Below are 22,568 nucleotides of genomic sequence, written 5' to 3' on the forward strand. Positions count from 1 at the left end.
GTGGCCGAGAAAGGTGCCCATATCTACTGATACATCTTCCGGGAAATGTTAGGTTTGGATGATGTGTCGCATGTCGACTAGAATGTGCAGGACCCTCGTCACGCTGGAGAAAAGTATGCGTTCTTGTAGCCAAAGCTCTTCCAATAATGCTGTAAGCTCATTTCCAAGGAATTGTAGACAACGGGGTGCTGTAAGGATCAACGAACGAAACGAAAATGCATTGAACCCAACTGTATGCACTCAATAGAAATTGGACACATGTTACATGGCATTTTTTTCTGCAGTTGGTCTGTACCACTACCTCCTACAGTATTTACTACTCCTGAAATTTGTGTGTAATTATTCAGGTCTCGACGAGCCATCGAAAGATCTCAGTGCTACACTCACGTCATCGTCCAAACCCTGGCGGGAATACAGTGTGGCTGCGAGCGAATGGAATAATGGACGGGGGGTACCGCGTATTGAGTATGTGGCAAAGATGGGAATTTGAGAGTGTGTGGTCAGGTCCTGCAGGAGGGTTGGCCGTTGTGTCCAGGTAGTGGAGCGGTCAGCGCGTCTGTGCAGTAAGCAGGAGGTCCAGGTCAGAACCCCGGCCGGGCACAAATTTTTATCTGTCGCCGTTGCTGTATTTCAACGCCCTTTGATATTGTGGACGTCTGTCCTTAGATATTTAAAATGCAATTGTTTTTCAAGGCAATACGTGATTTTCGAACCTTTGTCTTGCCATCAATGTAACGGAACTCCAACGGCATCCACACCTTATTCATTGCTTTGTGACGGCGCTAGCCCATGTCATATACATGGGCGTCAGATTGCTGAGCATATTTAGTCAAATAATGAGTGGTCAGTATACAAGTATTTACGAACAGCAGAGGCAGAATTGCAGTGAGCTGATCACTTAACCAAGTGCAAATAGAGTACCTGTGTAGAGAGTCATTTCATCTGCATAGCTGACGGTAATATTTGTCAAGCAATTCACTGTAGACTTTATGTAATACCCACACGATGATCGCTGTAGTCATATTGTATCATTAGCATCTCGTGAATGTAGTATTATGTTCGTTAAATCAGATTAGTCGGGCTGTTGCCAAAGGAAGAGAAGCAACGACTCCACCACATTATCTTTACTTAGGTAGTCAGTGTAGATTATGTGTGCCACCATTAATGTCACTGTAAGCAGTCTGACAGCATATCACCACCACATCCACTGACAACCTGTGTCATTTTCATCACATAATTGTTACTTGCAGTGATTACAAGTTACTGATGTTTGTCAAGAAAAGCGGAAAGCGCCTCATGAATGTGAAGTTCCATTTGCATTACGCCTAGGAGAGAGCGAATCCTAAATAACATTAACAGGCCAAACAGCTAAGTGAAGAGCCCACATACTGTCTAGAATTCTTACAGTTTGATATTAATTTTGTTTCCAATCGTTCCCCCCCCCCCTCTTCCCCCCATGAACCATGATGGACCTTGCCATTGGTCGGGAGGCTTGCGTGCTTGCGTGCCTTCGCCATACACATGGCCGTACCGTAGGTGTAACCACAACGGAAGGGTATCTGTTGAGAGGCCAGAAAAACGTGTGGTTCCTAAAGAGGGGCAGCAGCCTTTTCTTTCAGTAGTTGCAGGGGCAACAGTCTGGATGATTGACTGATCTGGCCTTGTAACACTAACCAAAACGGCCTTGCTGTGCTGGTACTGCGAACGGCTGAAAGCAAGGGGAAACTACGGCCGTAATTTTTCCCGAGGGCGTGCAGCTTTACTGTATGGTTAAATGATGATGACGTCCTCTTGGGTAAAATATTCCAGAGGTAAAATAGTCCCCCATTCGGATCTCCGGGCGGGGACTACTCAAGAGCACGTCGTTATTAGGAGAGAGAAAACTGGCGTTCTACGGATCGGAGCGTGGAATGTCAGATCCCTTAATCGGGCAGGTAGGTTAGAAAATTTAAAAAGGGAAATGGATAGGTTAAAGTTAGATATAGTGGGAATTAGTGAAGTTCGGTGGCAGGAGGAACAAGGCTTTTGGTCAGGTGAATACAGGGTTATAAATACAAAATCAAGTAGGGGTAATGCAGGAGTAAGTTTAATAATGAATAAAAAATAGGAATGCGGGTAAGCTACTACAAACAACATAGTGAACGCGTTATTGTGGCCAAGATAGACACGAATCCCATGCCTACTACAGTAGTACAAGTTTATATGCCAACTAGCTCTGCAGATGATGAAGAAATTGATGAAATGTGTGATGAGATAAAAGAAATTATTCAGGTAGTGAAGGGAGACGAAAATTTAATAGTCATGGGTGACTGGAATTTGAGAGTAGGAAAAGGGAGAGAAGGAAACATAGTAGGTGAATAAGGATTGGGGGTCAGAAATGAAAGAGGAAGCCATCTGGTAGAAGTTTTCACAGAGCATAACTTAATCATAGCTAACACTTAGTTGAAGAATCATAAAAGAAGGTTGTATACATGGAAGAATCCTGGAGATACTAGAAGGTATCAGATAGATTATGTAATGGTAAGACAGAGATTTAGGAACCAGGTTTTAAATTGTAAGACATTTCCAGGGGCAGATGTGGACTCTGACCACAATCTATTGGCTATGAACTATAGATTAAAACTGAAGAAACTGCAAAAAGGTAGGAACTTAAGGAGATTGGACCTGGATAAACTGACTAAACCAGAGGTTGTACAGAGTTTCAGGGAGAGCATACGGGAAAAATTGGCAGGAATAGGGAAAGAAGTACAGTAGAAGAAGAATGGGTAGCTTTGAGGGATGAAGTAGTGAAGGCAGTATCAAGTAGGTAAAAAGACGAGGCCTAGTAGAAATTCTTGGGTAACAGTATAAATATTGAATTTCAAAATGGTTAAAATGGCTCTGAGCACTATGGGACTTAACTGCTGTGGTCATCAGTCCCCTAGAACTTAGAACTACTTAAACCTAACTAACCTAAGGACATCACACACATCGATGTCCGAGGCAGGATTCGAACCTGCGACTGTAGCGGTCACGCGGTTCCAGACTGTAGTGCCTAGAACCGCACGGCCACTCCTGCCGGCAAATACTGAATTTAACTGATGAAAGGAGAAAATAGAAAAATGCAGTAAATGAAGCAGGCAAAAAGGAATACAAACTTCTCAAAAATGAGATCGATAGGAAGTGCAAAATGGCTAAGCAGGGATGGCTAGAGAACAAATGTAAGGATGTAGAGGCTTATCTCACTAGGGGTAAGATAGATACTGCCTACAGGAATTTTAATGAGACCTATGGAGGAAGGCGAACCATTTGTATGAATATTAAGAGCTCAGATGGAAACCTAGTTCTAAGCAAAGAAGGGAAAGCCGAAAGGTGGAAGGAGTATATAGAGGGTCTATACAAGGGCGATGTACTTGAGGACAATATTATGGAAATGGAAGAGGGTGTAGATGAAGATGAAATGGGAGATACGATAATGCGTGAAGAGTTTGACAGAGCACTGAAAGACCTGAGTCGGAACAAGGCCCCGGGAGTAGACAACATTCCATTTTAACTACTGACGGCCTTGGGAGAGCCAGTCCTGACAAAACTCTACCATCTGGTGAGCAAGATGTATGAGACAGGCGAAGAATGTAATATATCCAATCCCAAAGAAAGCAGGTGTTGACAGATGTGAAAATTACCTAACTATTTGTTTAATAAGTCACAGCTGCAAAATACTAACGAGAAATTCTTTACAGACGAATGGAAAAACTGGTAGAAGCCGACCTCGGAGAAGATCAGTTTGGATTCCTTAGAAATGTTGGAACACGTGAGGCAATACTGACCTTAGAAGAAAGATTAAGGAAAGGCAAACCCACGTATCTAACATTTGTAGACTTAGAGAAAGCTTTTGAGAATGTTGACTGGAAACACTCTTTCAATTTCTACAGGTGGCGGGGGTAAAATATACGGAGCGAAAGGCTATTTACAATTAGTACAGAAACCAGATGTCAGATATAAGAGTCGAGGGGCATGAAAGGGAATCAGTGGTTGGGAAGGGAGTGAGACTGGTCTCCGATGTTATTCAATCTGTATATTGAGCAAGCAGTAAAGGAAAAAAAAAGAAAAATTTGGAGTAGGTATTAAAATCCATGGAGAAGAAATAAAAACTTTGAAGTTCGCCGATGACATTGTAATTCTGTCAGAGACAGCAAAGGACTTGGAAGAGCAGTTGCATGGAATGGACAGTGTCATGAAAGGAGGGTACAAGATGAACATCAACAAAAGCAAAACGAGGATAATGGAGTGTAGTCGAATTAAGTCGGGTGATTCTGAGGGAATTAGATTAGGAAATGAGACACTTAAAGTAGTAAAGGAGTTTTGCTATTTGAGGAGCAAAATAACTGATGATGGTCGAAGTAGAGAGGATATAAAATGTAGACTGGCAATGGCAAGAAAAGCGTTTCTGAAGAAGAGAAATTTGTTAACATCGAATATAGATTTAAGTGTTAGGAAGTAGTTTCTGAATGTATTTGTATGGAGTGTAGCCATGCATGGAAGTGAAACATGGACGATAAATAGTTTGGAGAGAAGAGAATAGAAGCTTTCGAAATGTGGTGCTACAGAAGAATGCTGAAGATTAGATGGGTAGATCATATAACTAATGAGGAGGTATTGTGTAGAATTGGGGAGAACAGGAGTTTGTGGCACAACTTGACAAGAAGGAGGACCCAGTTGATAGGACATGTGCTGAGGCATCAAGGGATCACAAATTTAGCATTGGAGGGCAGCGTGGAAGGTAAAAATTGTAGAGGGAGACCAAGAGATGAATACACTAAGGAGATTCAGAAGGATGTAGCTTGCAGTAAGTACTGGGAGATGAAGAAGCTTGCATAGGATAGAGTAGCATGGAGAGCTGCATCAAACCAGTCTGAGGACTCAGGACCACAACAACAACAATAACATACAGTGATTTGACACTATCAGGTTCTTTTGGCTATCGGAATACTCATATTGGAATTATCAAAGAATATTTGCTAGAGCAGTCAACTACCTTAATAACAACTCATTTAGGATTGAGTATGACTCGGAAAGCGACGTTAATTTGACGTTACCGTCCTTCTCCTGACCACTTACTGAATGAAGTCTGAAGCGTACTCACAACTGTTGTGCCTGCCGCATGAATTCTGTAAAGTGTTGTGGTAGCTGGTAGTCATTGCTGAATACAGACATGTGAGCCGGCCACGGTGGCCGAGCTATTCTAGGCACATCAGTCCGGCACCACGCGGCTGGTACGGTCGCAGGTTCGAATCCAGCCTCGGCGATGGATGTGTGTGATGTCCTTTGGTTAGTTAGGTTAAAGTAGTTCTGAAGGGGACTGATGACCTCAGATGTTTAGTCCTATAGTGCTTAGAGCTATTTGAATACAGACATGTGCAAATATCTTCACTGCTGTAGGGGAAGTCGTCTTTGTTACATTTTTCCTTCCGCAATTAACACAATAATATAAGGCTCATTCTGCTGAGAAACTTGATGCCCCCAAGTACTTAACCCGGTGGAGGTCGCGCACCTCATCGTAACGGGAGCGGTCGCACGGTGCCCCACAGACCAGATAATCATTTTAGTTGTTTAATGTTTTATATTTAGTTCTCATAAGGCATGTCATATGTTTACCATCGTTGTAGAATAAAATACAAATTATATTTGTAAAGAAATGTTATAGGAAATATATACTAATAAAAATGTTTGTAAGTTAGAAACAAAATTTTAATAGTATACTTTACGTTTGTACAATCTTTACTTATTATTTACTTCTAAATAGTAATTATAACAATATTTACAAACGGAATGGTCCTTTATGCAAATGTACTTTGGGCATTTCATACATTGGTAGTTCGTTTTCCTATCAATATTACTCCAACCATCGTAACATTTTTCCTTCCTTGGTTAGATGTCTGAGAACTAGCTCCACTCGATGGTTATGGATACTATATTGCAATTAAGTTGTCAATCGATGATCTCAGTTGCCTGGGAAGATTTTGCATGAATTTCCTCCGTTTCACCTGCTCAGCAACAAGACCAAAAACAAGTTCTTTAAAAAGGTACGCCTTTTTTGGGAAGAGTATCTTTTTACGTACTGTACGCTACCATTGCATTAATTCCACTAACATTTAGCAATGAATAGAACACGGTCATTGGCCTGCGTCGAGTATTTCTAGCCTCATTCACAGAACTGCATATCCTATTCACTGCGTCAACCACAGATTTGGTGGTATTGTAAAAAGAAGTAATTTCCGGCCTTTAGGCGACTGTTTTACTTTCAATCATAGTGTCATGATGCGTAGTAGATAAGAGGTTAACTATTTATTTTGGCCTAATATGGAATAAGAGTTTTTGTGTCATCGAACAAGAATTGGGTGCAATAAATATTTTGTTTATTTGCAGTTCCAGGTGATATTTCATTTTTATTTTGTCTTACCGTCCCAACCATTGTCAACCTTTTATTCAACAATTCTTCGGCCAGTGAAAAGCTACCATAATAATATTTGAGCCGGTATTGTGTATAGGCTTCGTCAGGCGCATCACCATGCCAGTCGAGAAGGGTCCAGGCTGCTAACTGAGTGTATAAAAGGTTCGTGCATCGGTAAGGCCAAACATCTTTACACCGTACCGGGCGGGTTTCGAATGTATATATTGCTTCCTCTGAAATCCTCAAGCTTTTCGTCAATTGTAGCATTTTCCCCAATGGTATAGCACTTTTGGATATTACCGGCTATTTGTTCCTAAAGTTCTCTAATGGGAACTAGTTTATCGTCTTTTTCTCTCTCTTTACGAGTTCTTTTATCATTGAATCGTAAATTTTGTAATAAAAATCTCAACCTCTGCATGCTCATCACTGCTCTGGCAAATTCATCACCGGTTGTATCGTTAGCCCATATTTCCTCGAGGTTTGTACGATTCAGATTTTTCAAACCAAGCATATATATTACGCCCACAATCCTTCGCATCCCTTTCTCGAGAAAAATTATCTTTTCTGGTGCTAATTTGGAAGTTTGTGAACTGAACTATAGTATTTATTATGTGGGCCTCAAAAAAAGTTCCCAACAGGCAAAACGGGTCGTAGCATGATGTGCGTGTCTTTTCACACCAGGTAAATGTGTAATAGTGTTCCTTTCCAGGGTTCTCCTATTTCTAGGCGGAATTTTCTTGGTCCACATACTTTCACCATCACGATCAAGAAGAATGTCGCCAGTGTCATCCTCCTCCGAAGAATTATCTTGTTCCGTGTCAGACGTTTCCTCCATCTATTCTAAATAGACGTCGCTCGCAAAACCTTCCGAATCCTCATCTTTAAATTAATTCTCACCCTCGAACTTAGGCGTGTTGCGTAAGCCCAGCTCAGGGAGATCGTCGAGGAGCATCGCGTGAATTCGTCGTACACTATCGTCGTCCTCAGGCGGTAATATAAATCGTTCTCCCTCCATACCTAAAAAGGCAAAAGAAAAATATGTTGACGTCTCCATGCACTAACAAATGTGTTGTGAGAAATGTAACATGACTAGTCGCGTGGGTCTGACAGACCCCTGAGCCTCAAGGGCCTATTTAGGAATCCTACAATGCAATAAACGCATTACATAATGTCAATCACCGATATGATAAAAATACTGTATTCAGAAGGAAAAGTAAATAAAACTTACTGTGAAAAGGAAGGTCAGGGGGACCCGCAGATGAAAACTCAACAAAGATAAGTACACTTAGACAGCAGGGTGAGAACTGCAGTCGTGCTGAGGTTTTGCGCGTGCAGAGGACGAGTGGAGGCAGAGGCACACTCTATTTCCTGTAGAGTATCTCTGGAACTGTCGGGTATGTCAGACCCATGCGGCTGCCGCGGGGTTAAACTATTATCTGTGAGTGGTAGTAATGCATGAAAGGAAACAGACTATTGGACAAAAGAGTGGAGAGCTCCCTGCATTTTGCGCTTCCGATAGCGCCTACAGTAAGAATCTGGTGTAATATTATACTTCAGAACCATAAACTGCTTATTTTTTCACTTCATACTAAAACAAAAGCTATGATATGAGAAGAGGAAATGACTTAAATGCTTCTCAGAAAATTTATTTTTTTTGTTTCTATTTTCTCACATCGTACTAAACAAGGGCGTTGATATGAGAGGAGGAAATGAAGTACACGCTTCCAAAACACGGTATTTCCTTGTTTGTTACTACTGCGTGCACGAGAGCTCTGCAGGTAATTTTTGCGTGCTGTATAAATTTTGATATTACCTCACATTACTTTGTGAAAAGATTCCTATTTTCTTGGTATTCAAATGGAGTGGACATTTCATCACTGTTTAATATTCTGATGACTAATGACGTGATAACCGTGCCAATTGTTCCATAGCAGCTGTAAGTAGAGTCTCACGTTGCTTACTGTAACACAGCTGTGATGTCCGCTCACTGCAGTCAGATCCAAGGTAATTTCTGCTGCAGTGCCCAGGCTCAGCCAACAAACAAATAGCGGCGGTATTAAGCACTGCTAACCGATGCACTTGTCAAGAGCCGCGGCAACAAGAGCGCACCGTCTCTGCTAAGGATATTATGGAGTTCATAAGTCTTACTTACTTCAGATAATATGCAGGACATGGGTTGGGAAAAAATTCATTTTGCAGTAACTAGCCATTGCACTAAAATACTTTATCAATTTGAATCAATACTATTAACATTAGAGATACAAGTAACAATGAATATTGCATCAAATATATCTGTAATAGGGGCTACTTGAACAATAAATAATACACACATACCGCACATCTTTGCTAGCTCCGAGGTAACTTGGTAGCCTACCAGGTGCAAGTTGCTTCCGTACGCCTTTTGGGGCTAGCCGAAAGGCAGACTTTTAATTCTTTTGTAGCAGAGCTACCAGCAGGCATACAGAAACTCAATAAGGCTATCGTAGCACAACGCTCGACAAAATTCGTTTTGGTACTTTCAGTACCCCGTAGTGTCAGAGCGAAAACCTTATGGTCCTGCATAACTCATAACGCCACTTTTGTTTTCAGCTGACGTATTTTTTGTTCTTGTGAATACATAATTTTATCCATGAACTGCCACATTTTCATAATACTTAAGTATGATACAGAAAATGATGTAAATACACGTCTTTTAGAATTCAAAACTCCGTAATATCCCACTAATTCGTGTTAAAATAGCCACAGTCGTCTGATGGACACTTAATGCTTTATTAAGATAGACTAACGTCGTGATGTTCCTGTAGTAAGTTGAATTTAATTTGTATTAGTACAGTGAATAAAAATTGCGTCTTCCAATAGCTTATTGAACACAACAATAATCGTCAAAGAGAGATCGATCAGCAACGGTATATTCTTTCACAATATCTAAAACAATCTCACAATGCTAACATGGTTTACAAATTAGACGCCTGCAGAAACCTACTGATTCCAACGATGTCAATAAATCAGTCCAGTTTGAGGAGCATTTACGTCTAGAAATGAACTGCCTTGACGGTTGATCGATCAAGAGCGGGAAAGGTGAAAATTTATGAGTATACGATCAGAGGGACAAGTGTCTGAGAGATGACTTCCCTATCAATCTGCTGGATAGTTTTGTTTATCGGATCGTCAGAGTTCGTAACATGCGTGATTTAGTTTTGTCGATCGATTTTCTTACACTGCCACCGAAAGGTATCCCAATTGTTGGCAACACATTCCCCCTGTGATGGACACAACCTTGGGGAAGAATTCGTTGTGCAAAACAAACTTTTGAAGCTATCAGATAGAAAATATTATGTTCACACTACCTTTCCTCGAATTTGTCTTTTGGTATTGCTCAGCCTTCCATTTCTTCTTAGTAAGATAACGATAAAGACATCATAACTTCTCACCAGTAACGGTATCGCATAGGAATGCCCAATGAGCGACCTGATGACGTTCAAGCGAAACTGCAATAATAGTCTCTCTGTTGAATTTTGTTGTTTCGAATTATTACATGCGATACTCCTACACCACACTTCTGAACCTTGTCTGTTGAATGCGACTGTTGCATGATGGTTAAATGGTAATCCATCACTTATACGAGGTGAATTCAAGTTCTAAGGCCTCCGATTTTTTTTCTCCGGACTGGAAAGAGATAGAAACATGCTCATTTTTTTAAAAATGAGGCTGCGTTCATTGTCAATACGTCCCAGAAATGGCAGCACCGTACGGCAGATGGAATTTTACCGCCAGCGGCGAGAATGAGAACTCTTTTAAATACTTAAAATGGCGATGTTTTCCTTACTTGAACAGCGTGCAGTCATTCGTTTTCTGAATTTGCGTGGTGTGAAACCAATTGAAATTCATCGACAGTTGAAGGAGACGTGTGGTGATGGAGTTATGGATGTGTCGAAAGTGCGTTCGTGGGTGTGACAGTTTAATGAAGGCAGAACATCGTGTGACAACAAACCGAAATAACCTCGGGCTCGCATAAGCCGGTCTGACGACATGATCGAGAAAAGGGAGAGAATTGTTTTGAGGGATCGCCGAATGACTGTTCAACAGATCGCCTCCAGAGTTGGCATTTCTGTGGGTTCTGTGCGCACAATCCTGCATGACGACCTGAGAATGCGAAAAGTGTCATCCAGGTGGGTGCCACGAATGCTGACGGACGACCACATGGCTGCCCGTGTGGCATGTTGCCAAGCAATGTTGACGCGCAACGACAGCATGAATGGGACTTTCTTTTCGTCGGTTGTGACAATGGATGAGACGTGGATGCCATTTTTCAATCCAGAAACAAAGCGCCAGTCAGCTCAATGGAAGCACACAGATTCACCGCCACCAAAAAAATTTCGGGTAGCTGCCAGTGCTGAAAAAACGATGGTGTCCATGTTCTGGGACAGAGAGGGCGTAATCCTTACCCATTGCGTTCCAAAGGGCACTACGGTAACAGGTGCATCCTACGAAAATGTTTTGAAGAACAAATTCTTTCCTGCACAGCAAAAACAACGTCCGGGAAGGGATGCGCGTGTGCTGTTTCACCAAGACAACGCATCCGCACATCGAGCTAACGTTACGCAACAGTTTCTTCGTGATAACAACTTAGAAGTGATTCCTCATGCTCCCTACTCGCCTGACCTGGGGGCGGGTGGCGTCTGGCGGGTGGCTGGTAGCCGCTGCACCGCGAGGAAACGATCGAGCGTTAGCTGTTCTGATCGGGACGCAGCCACGAGCTGTCCTGCGGAATTGTTTCTGGAAGTGTTTGTTATTACTGGTGGGTATAATGTGAAGCGAATTATTTTCCATGTTCATTCAGACTCATAACTTTACATGAGGGCCGATATGTGAAAAAAGAAATGTTGGAAGCGAACAAGGAACTACAAGTTTAGAAAGCACGACGTTTACCACTTTTTTTTAAATAATCTTTATTGAACAAACTAATGGCTCTGAGCACTATGGGACTCAACATCTTAGGTCATAAGTCCCCTAGAACTTAGAACTACTTAAACCTAACTAACCTAAGGACATCACACACACCCATGCCCGAGGCAGGATTCGAACCTGCGACCGTAGCAGTCCCGCGGTTCCGGACTGCAGCGCCAGAGCCGCTAGAGAACAAACTAAAAGTACATATATATTCACTATGCAAGAGTTCATCAGGGCACCATTTAAACAAATACAAATGACTGTTAGTTAAACAAAAAAAATTGAAAAAACACATTAAATACAACAAAATATAACATATTCTGTTTTCTTCCTTTTTTTTGTTTTTTGGTCGATGCGTGAGAACGTGGATAAGGGTGTTGCATCATGTGACAGGTAGGCATGGCACACCCCAACTTGGAGGGAGGTCAAGGAAGACGCTGCGTAGATAACCGGCAAAAGTTTGTCGGTAAGATGTTTTTTTGGTGAGGGTGCTATGCGCGATCACAACTTTGTACCAGAAGTCAAGGACTGTATGCGGACCACTCTGAAACAGGTATTCTAAAGCCTGTCCTCGAAACCAGATTAGGGTATGGTGATTAGCAAGAGGGTAGTGAAATGTCTGGGGCAACAACAGAAAATCCGGGGTTACCGTCGTTGGCGGGGCACGGAGGTAAAAGCCCACGGCCACTAGACCATGGGCTTACACAACACGACGACATCTTGGAAGTAGACAACACTGCCTCCTGACATTTCCACATCATACAGTGCTGCCACATGGTGCAATCTTAAGTGAACTACTCGGACTTAGTCTCTTTTTCACCAGGCCGGCGGTCAGTTTTTGTGTCTAACACTGTACATATTTAGTAGATTACTCTCTCACTTCCTTCCTTGAGCACTCTGCTTTCCACAGACACCTCTCTGGTCGGCGGGCTGCTCTGGTGCATGCTGCGGACCTCTACCCACGACCCAGCTTCACCGAAAGCGACAACGGGAAATCCTCAATGCAGGTGAGTATGTCGTTCGGATTTCTGTAACGAGGTATTTAGTGCAATACATCGTAAGTCAAAAAGCACTTTACAACTTTGGAATGATACAGAAATTTACTGAGATAGCTTACAGAATCGGTACATGTGTCATCTTGCAGTAAACATCCTCAAGTTTTACATAAAACTGGCATGTTGGTTCGATGTGCATGCCATTTGTGATGCGGCAGAGATCCCACCAGGAATTAATTCCTTCCCACACTCGTTGAAGCAAATCGTGCGTAACTTGTGCAACGGCAGCATAGATTAGATTTTTAAGGTCGGCTAAATTGTTTTGTAGGGGAGGAACACACTCATGGTCTTCAGTGTAACACCAGAGAAGGTAATCGAGTGTTACGTCTTCGGAGCGAGGTGGCCACGCGATTGGCTCTTCAAGGCCAGTCCAACAATCAGGGAATCGATTATCGACTTCCGTGAGGTGGTGCACCGTCTTGCTAGTAGTAAACCATCACATCTCTGCCATCTTTATCGATCTGTGGAAGTAAAAAGTTTTCGAGCATATGCTGATAGTCAACACAGTTTTTCCATGAAGAAGGATGGGCCGTATATGCTCAGTTTGCTAAGAGCACAAAGCACATTAACAGAGGGGCTGTCACGAAGGTGTTCCAGGATGCGTGTGGATTTTCTCTGCCACATATTCTGCAGTTGTGGGTGTTCATCATGCCACTGATTTGGAGATGTTAACTAACCGCTGAAGAATAGTATGTTCAGAAACGCTCGATGAGCAGTCTTACCTGCATCACTCATGTGCTGTGTCATTGCGAATCTGTATGATTTGCAATGCAAACGTCGTCGTAGTAGTCGCGAGACATTCCTTTGTGGAAAGCAAGTGTTGCGAGACGCACGTCACTTTGATTTTTGTGGACGGTGGGCAAATTTCTCCCTAACCTGTTCAACACAATCATCTACACGCGGATAGTTTGGTGATTTACCATGTCGCAGTGAACAACTCGTCTAAGCAAAATTATTGTACCAAAAGCAAATTGTAGGCGTGCTTGGAGGTTAGCGTATTCGGGGGGAAATATGCGCTGAGCAGTTGTCACAGAGTTCGTTTCATGAAATCTAAACATACAGCGACTACGCTCCGCACCAGTGAACGTGCACAACCCTGACGCTCGTGGTGGCGGAATGGGGTACTGATGCACTATGTGAATTATACTTGAGGTTGTTTGTTACAAAATGACTCATTTAACGATGCTGTAAGTCATCTCTGTCAACTCAAATATCATTCCAAAGTTACAAAGTTCTCTGTATAGATGGCTTTGTTGAACTGACGGCAATGTGTTACACTGCTGATGCGAGTGACTACTGAGATAACTATGATAACCACAGTGAACGCGGTAACCACCCGATGGCCCTTACATTATACACTCTTATTGGTCGTGAGGTAACGGGCGAGTTGAGGCGCCCTGGAATTCTTCTAAGTCCGGAGTTGGCCTGGCTGCACAGGCCGCATGGCAAGCCGGGGCCCGACAGCAAACACGTGGTGCCGAACGTTAGCCCCAGCACATGGTCCAAGCCGAAAACGTGGATGGGAATTTCTTGGGGACGTTGTGTCGATGAAGGAGACACGCTGGGAGTGCCAAAGATGGCGGACTTTGTGAAGCCTTAATGGCAGACATTCCACAGTTCGTATGGAAATAAATAGTAGCCAGATGAATCATGATACCTCAAAAAGAAAAATGTACATTACTATTATTTGCACGACGATACTGATGGTGTAATCAAATTTTCAATATATTTATTAGTTTAAAGTTTAGTATATGACTGTAAATTATACAAGTAACACCCAGCAGCGAATTTCAAAAATCTAAACGGTTCATCAGATTTCGTCGATAGATGTGTCTTTACAAAGCTATTAGTGTAAACATGAATTGGTATGAATTACAGGCATGTAACTTGAATAGTACATGGGTTATTGGAGGTCAAAGTGGCCAATTACTATCCATTGCGTCAGGCCGTAAGTACTCCACAGTTACACGAAAAAACGGTACCAGCATGCTGATAAATATATTTATTCATCTATGTCTTTGTTTATATCCGATATATGCTATACATGGAGAAATGTATTAAATATTTACTGTGTTTTAGAAAGCACAGAGACATTAGGCTACTGGCCTACCTTGTTTTTCTATTCCTTTCATATATGTTTATTTCATTTGTTTATGTATTTAATAATGTGTGTTAGAGCGTGTTTATGGTCCAGCTATAGGAATATTTATTTAATTTTAAGTAATGTAAATGTAAATCCAGTATTTCGTATGTGTTGCAAAATGTTTGTGATTGTGCGTTGCCTTGGAGACATGAAGGGAGCGCTATCGCCAATCACAGCGCTCGGTACTAAGTGAGGCGGCTACCAAAGTAAGTGGAGAGGATTTCTGAACGGTGCGGCGCGAGGGACAGTCGCACAGGACACGGGGGATTTATCTATTGCAATCTATTATTTATAAATTTCTACCTTACATTCGAGATTACCGAGTGATAGGAACCTTCGACCATTCGATTCATGTCTATATTCATATTGTATACTGTAGACTCAGCAGTATTTCGCTTGTAATGAGGCAACTACGTATCCCAGCCCCTAGACAACGAAACCAGCCAAAACTTTTAATATTTCAGCTTTGAGTCTCAGGGTACATAGTTGAGGTCCATCACGCCATCATTTTATTTTGAAAGCCCGCATGGTACGGAAACTATGTAGTTCCAGTTAGTAAGGTAGCAATACAGAAAGAACAAGCCTAGCTGGAGCTGTCTCGCTGAGGCACTGATGCATCGCGGCAAATTCCAGGAGCCAAGCTGCCAGCGGCCCTTCCCAGGATACTTGAAAGTGCATAATGGGGAAGTCACAAATGAATACGACGAAGACATAGTTCCATGTAGAGTGTCCCTCTTGTAGAGGATTTAGAGAAAGGAGGAAAGGTCGGAAACGAATAGGCTAGTTAATTTTTATTGGCCTACATATCTTACATCTCACAACAACGAAACTGTTGAAAAGAGACGCCGCCAGTCTCAGTTCGTCCATAACGAAGGTGCATGAACGGTAGACACACTCTCTCCAATAACCGCATCAGCCACTTCTTATTCAGTTGGAGCTAGATTCAAGTCTCAAATCTTCGAAGGAAGCAGTTGAGAGTTCACAAACATCCACCAACAGATGACCCCAGTATGCCAGTATCGATAATTTTTGAGAGATGCATATGGGGCTTGAAGATAGCATATTGAATTACCGGAACTGGTGGAGAAAATTAAATAAAATGACTTCTGAGTTTGCACGGATGTTTGGCGTATTTCTTAGTTAAAAAGTTATTATTATGTTTCTGCTAATGTTTCTTATGCCAGTGGCTTCAGAAACCCCAAAGGAAAAGCAGCATAGGCGATAGCGGTATTCGAGCCGCGGGACCTCCTCTTTCAATCACCAACTTGTCACGTGCTTAAAGACAGTAATGTCGGACAACCACGTAGCGCTATGCTACTGAAGTAAACGACGTATCGTACATCAGTTTGAATCACTCCGTAAATGATCACCGAGCCAGTTGGAAACACCACGTCAGCGGCCTGCACGATCTGTAGCAAATTCATCAACGCAATACTGGATTAGATAATCTAGTAAAAGAACTGAACAGTGGAGCTAAACTCTTTGGCCCCATTGCTTGTACAGGTTGTTTATGATATGGTTGTAGCTGCTGATCCTCTAGGACCCTCCACACGCTCCGCGTTCTAGGACGGTGCTGAAGTGTACTTATTGACGAAGACTCTTGCACGCAACACGTAAGTATTCCTAAAATTCGAAAATGGGAACGATTCTGTCTCGAGATCTTTGATTATTTTGGCCTTCCGGGCACTACATCCTGTTCGTTCACAATCTCAAGTTCCTGAGACGGATACTGCTCCATCTTCTGTAACCAGTGAATACCAGTGAATAGTGAAAAACTCAAGCGTGAAGAACTCAGAGTCGGTTGTGTGTCGTTTTCAGCACAGCGCCACCAACGTCGATGCAGCAGCTAGTTGATCCACTAGATTACGGGTGCGCATCGACAGCATACCTTTCGGCTATCTTATTTATTGGAAATTTGTTGTAAGGTCTCGTGGGACCAAACTGCTGAGGTCATCGCACTACTGAATCTAACTTAAACTAACTTACACTAAGGGCAACACACACCCGTGCCCGAGAGAGAACTCGAACCTCCGACGGGGGCAGCCGCCCGGACAGTGGGAAGACGCCTCAGACCTCGCGGCTACCCGGCACGCCTCGGCTATCTTCGTAGTGAGATGACAGACTGAAGCTACAACACTCGCATTCCTCGTTTTAAACAGGAGAGTCGAAATCTATTGGATCAGTCAGAATGCTGCGTAACTAAGAAAATGTGAAAACTGATAGTTTACTAACACATAGCACTTACACGTTCAACATTGAAGACGTTGTACCACTCTAAATAGTGGTTTACGGGCGTTGATTTCTTATGAAAAATACTCAGCTTGTCATCCTGTACCATCTACACAATTTTGACCCTCTTGGCTTAGCGCACCGTGTGCACTGGGGACACTAGAAGGATGGTTGGTTGGTTGGTTTGGGGAAGGAGACCAGACAGCGTGGTCATCGGTCTCATCGGATTAGGGAGGGATGGGGAAGGAAGTCGGCCGTGCCATTTCAGAGGAACCATCCCGGCATTTGCCTGGAGTGATTTAGGGAAATCACGGAAAACCTAAATCAGGATGGCCGGACGCGGGATTGAACCGTCGTCCTCCCGAATGCGAGTCCATGTCTAACCACTGCGCCACCTCGCTCGGTTAGAAGGATGGCGACGTACTCTCGTATACCTGTTCACTTCGTCTATGCGTCAAAAACTTTGTCTCCTGAAGCATCCCATATTACATAAGAAAGATAATCACATGGTGGAGCACGTGAACACCCTGGAGTGTTTCACAGCCACGTTGGGTTTCTCGTAGACTTTCAGTCCTATTCAGTGATACAAGAACATTCTCTCGATGTAGAAGCTGCATCAAAGACTTGAAATAGATCTATTTGCAACACTGGTTACAGACGATTTGTACTGTTCACACACCAACTACTGCACGACTAGTGATGTCATTGGAGGAAAATAACCGGCGCCAAGCAGCAACCATTCACTTTCATTCTGCGTAGCAAATTCTTAGCGTGAGCAGATACTATATTTACATGACTGGAATCGGCACATGCTGCCAAAATGTGCTACACACAGCTGTGCACTGGAACAGTGATGAATGCCTCCTCGACCGTGTAACGAACTCTTACCAGCAGTTCTCACCACCTGTGGTGATAGTTTGCAAAAAACATTACGTTTGTGGGAGTGAGCCGTACGGGGTGCAGCATCCACAGTCTTTTGTCCGCTAGGAATGCATTTGAATTACACCGAGCGGAGTGGTCGCACGGTTAGATGCGCAATGTCACTGATTGTGCAGCCCCTCCCACCGGAGGTTGGAGTCCTCCGTCGGGCATGGGTGTGTGTGTTGTTATTAGCATAAGTTAGTTTAAGTAGTGTGTAAGAATAGGGACCGATGACCTCAGCAGTTTGGTCCCTTATGAATTCACACATTTAAATTACCATATGACAAATTTCCTGCACACAGCTGTTACCTACATTCGCAGCACAGAGCACAGTGTTTCATTTGAAAGTCACTTCATCTCAAACGCACACGAGTCTTCAGTCTCACTTCACTCCACTGGTCACTACACTGAAATTAGCTTCAAACCAACGTTTTCATCATTACATGGAATTTTTAATAAGTGTGTTTGTAAACTGAGGTGTCAAAAGTCACGGGATAATAGCGCATCCGACCTCCTTTTGCCCAGCATAGTGTCGCAACTTGACGTAGCAGGGACTCAGTAAGTCGTTGGAAATTCCCTGCAGAAATATTGGGCCATACTGTCTCTATAGCCGTCAATAAATGCGAAAGTGTTGCCGGTGCAGGATTTTGTGCGCCAACTGACCTCTCGATTATGTCCTATAAATGCTTGATGAGATTCATGTTGAGAGCCCTGCTTCACCAAATCATTTACTCGAACTGTCTAGAGTGTTCTTCAAACCAGTCGTAACAGCTGTGGCCTGGTGACAAGACGCGTTGTCATTCAAAAAAATTCCATCTGGTTTTCGGAACATAAAGTCTATTAATGGCTGAAAATGGGCTATAAACACAGCCCACACCACTAGGCTGCCACCACCTGCTAGCTCAGTGCCTTGTTGGGAGCTTGAATCCGTGGTATCGCGGTGTCTGCGCCATGCTCGAACCTCACCATGGGCTGTTATGAAATGAAATCGATGCTCTTCTTACCAGGCCCCAGCTTTCCAGTCGTCTAGGGTCCAACCGATATGGTCACAAGCCCAGGAGAGGCTCTTTAGACGATGTGTCGCTGTTACCAAAGGCACTCGCGTCGGTCTTTTGCTGCCATACGCCATTAACGGCACGTTTTACCGCTCTGTCTTAACGGATACATTCAGCGTACGTGCCACATTGAATTCTGCAGTTATTTCAAGCAGTCTTACTTACCTGCTAGCACTGGTAACTATCCACAAACGCTGCTGCTCTCGATCGTTAAGTGAAAGACGTTGTCCGCGGTGAGATGTAAGGCCTGAAATTTGATATTCTCGTCATACTCTTGACACTGTGGTACCGCGGAATATTGAATTCTCAAACGATTTCCGAAATGGAATGTCCCATATGTCTAGCTCGAACTACCATTACGCGTTCAAAGTCTGTGAATTCCCGTCGGAAAACTTTTCACATGCATCACCTTCGTACATATGACAGCTTCGCCAATGCACTGCCTTTATGCTCCTTGTGTACACGATACTACCGTCGAATGTACATTTATGCATCGCAACCCCACGACTTATCACCTCAAATGTTAACATACGTTCCATTGAAATACACTCCTGGAAATTGAAATAAGAACACCGTGAATTCATTGTCCCAGGAAGGGGAAACTTTATTGACACATTCCTGGGGTCAGATACATCACATGATCACACTGACAGAACCACAGGCACATAGACACAGGCAACAGAGCATGCACAATGTCGGCACTAGTACAGTGTATATCCACCTTTCGCAGCAATGCAGGCTGCTATTCTCCCATGGAGACGATCGTAGAGATGCTGGATGTAGTCCTGTGGAACGGCTTGCCATGCCATTTCCACCTGGCGCCTCAGTTGGACCAGCGTTCGTGCTGGACGTGCAGACCGCGTGAGACGACGCTTCATCCAGTCCCAAACATGCTCAATGGGGGACAGATCCGGAGATCTTGCTGGCCAGGGTAGTTGACTTACACCTTCTAGAGCACGTTGGGTGGCAAGGGATACATGCGGACGTGCATTGTCCTGTTGGAACAGCAAGTTCCCTTGCCGGTCTAGGAATGGTAGAACGATGGGTTCGATGACGGTTTGGATGTACCGTGCACTATTCAGTGTCCCCTCGACGATCACCAGTGGTGTACGGCCAGTGTAGGAGATCGCTCCCCACACCATGATGCCGGGTGTTGGCCCTGTGTGCCTCGGTCGTACGCAGTCCTGATTGTGGCGCTCACCTGCACGGCGCCAAACACGCATACGACCATCATTGGCACCAAGGCAGAAGCGACTCTCATCGCTGAAGACGACACGTCTCCATTCGTCCCTCCATTCACGCCTGTCGCGACACCACTGGAGGCGGGCTGCACGATGTTGGGGCGTGAGCGGAAGACGGCCTAACGGTGTGCGGGACCGTAGCCCAGCTTCATGGAGACGGTTGCGAATGGTCCTCGCCGATACCCCAGGAGCAACAGTGTCCCTAATTTGCTGGGAAGTGGCGGTGCGGTCCCCTACGGCACTGCGTAGGATCCTACGGTCTTGGCGTGCATCCGTGCGTTGCTGCGGTCCGGTCCCAGGTCGACGGGCACGTGCACGTTCCGCCGACCACTGGCGACAACATCGATGTACTGTGGAGACCTCACGCCCCACGTGTTGAGCAATTCGGCGGTACGTCCACCCGGCCTCCCGCATGCCCACTATACGCCCTCGCTCAAAGTCCGTCAACTGCACATACGGTTCACGTCCACGCTGTCGCGGCATGCTACCAGTGTTAAAGACTGCGATGGAGCTCCGTATGCCACGGCAAACTGGCTGACACTGACGGCGGCGGTGCACAAATGCTGCGCAGCTAGCGCCATTCGACGGCCAACACCGCGGTTCATGGTGTGTCCGCTGTGCCGTGCGTGTGATCATTGCTTGTACAGCCCTCTCGCAGTGTCCGGACGAAGTATGGTGGGTCTGACACACCGGTGTCAATGTGTTCTTTTTTCCATTTCCAGGAGTGTATATCTGTTCATGGGACTACTTTGACATTTAAAAAAAAAAAATTTATTTGCGAAAATATGATGTTTAAGAAGGATACAGGCTATCGCATGAGTAGTTAGAATAACTAATGAAGAGTAACGTAATCGGAAGAAGCAGAAAAAGCATTATGGCACAGTTTGACCAGAATAAGAGATCAGTTGATCAGTTTCTTAACGGAGTGTGACATGATTGTTTAGGGGAGGGGGCAGAGAATTGTAGAGCAGATCAAAGCATTACTGTAGCAAGAAGGCTGAAATGTACACTCGTGATCGGAAAAGAAAACAGGACATCTTGAACGACTGGAGTCAGGCCGTTCATATTCACAGGACATCCACCTTTGTAGCAGCAATGAATAGCGTTTCGGTCACCTCGGATCAGCATATGTCCCGTTGCCTAGTAGGCACAGGGTCTGCAGGGGCCTGATAATTTGTTCGGTGCGTGATAGCATCGACTCGCATAGGGCATAAATGGCGTGCTGTGGTGTATCCATTCATGTAGGATTGACCTTGTTCCAAAGTTAATGTGTTATGTTTGGAACTCGGACACAGCACTGGACACGTCCTCTCACCATATTCCATACATTTTGGATTGGCGACAAATCTGATGTTCTGGCGGGTCAGGGCAAAGGTCTGACCTCCTCTGACACCAAGAAGGTACCTGACCGTGTAGCAACACGTGTTCGTGCATTGCCTCGCTGAAAAGTGGCGTCAGGGGTATTGTGCAGAAAGGGTATGGCTATGGGTCGCAGGATGTTGTTCACGTAGGTCACAGTGCCCTGTACACGCACCAACTGCGATATGTGGTTCTACCCAATAGGACACCACACCATAAGGCTTCGAGTTGGTGCTGAGTGTTTTGTACGAATGCAGTCAATGCGATGCGACTCTCCCTGTCTGTCTCCCGGCCATCATTTTCAACAAACGTAACCTGCATTCGTCCGAAAACACTACCTGGTGCCATTTCTGTCCACCGTGACGCCGTTCCCTTCACCGCTCCCATCTAGACCGTTTCTGCACATTCCTCGAAGGTAGGCGTACGATGTGCACTTAATCCATGCCGTAATAAACGGCGACGGACTCTCACCCCTTATAGTGTACGATGCGTTACACTGTTCGACTGTTGCGTTAGAGCCGAGAAGGACTGAGATCTGTCCTGCAATGCCACTCGTATGATGTGTCGATGTCCTCGGGGATGGTCTGACCTATCTAGTCATGCTCTACGCCTTTCCCTGAACCATTTTGCACACATCCGTTGCACTGCCGAAACAGTTTGTCCCACACGAGCAGCATATTTTCGTATGGATGCATCACATTCTCTCATGCCAATAATGCACCCTCTTTAAGACTCACAGCGAGGGATCCTGTTCGTCTACTCAGGTCACACTGATCCATTACTTTCCGATTGTAGCGACAATGAGAACCGCAGGTACATTTTACCGGTAGGTGGTGTTGCGTTATATCGATGTTGACCTTGAACACGAGGGCCGACATGGTTCCAGCGCTAATTATTTCTTCAGAACATACTAATGTACACGTAATGTGAATATGAACATCCCATCTCTAGTCCTTCAAGATGCTATGTATATTCTGAAAATGAGTATAATTTGCGGCAGTTATAAGAGGTACAGAAAACAAAATCTGTCTTCGAACCGAAATGCATAACAACATCATGGTAAATAAAGTCTTCGTTCTTATAGGAAGTACTTCTACAATTACATCTTATACTAATGAGGCTGTATAGGCAGAAAATAAAGTACCCTACTTATTCTACAAATAATTTGAGGCCTAAATATTGCAG

This window comes from Schistocerca cancellata, chromosome 8 (assembly GCF_023864275.1).
Source record: "Schistocerca cancellata isolate TAMUIC-IGC-003103 chromosome 8, iqSchCanc2.1, whole genome shotgun sequence".
Classification (NCBI taxonomy): domain Eukaryota; kingdom Metazoa; phylum Arthropoda; class Insecta; order Orthoptera; family Acrididae; genus Schistocerca; species Schistocerca cancellata.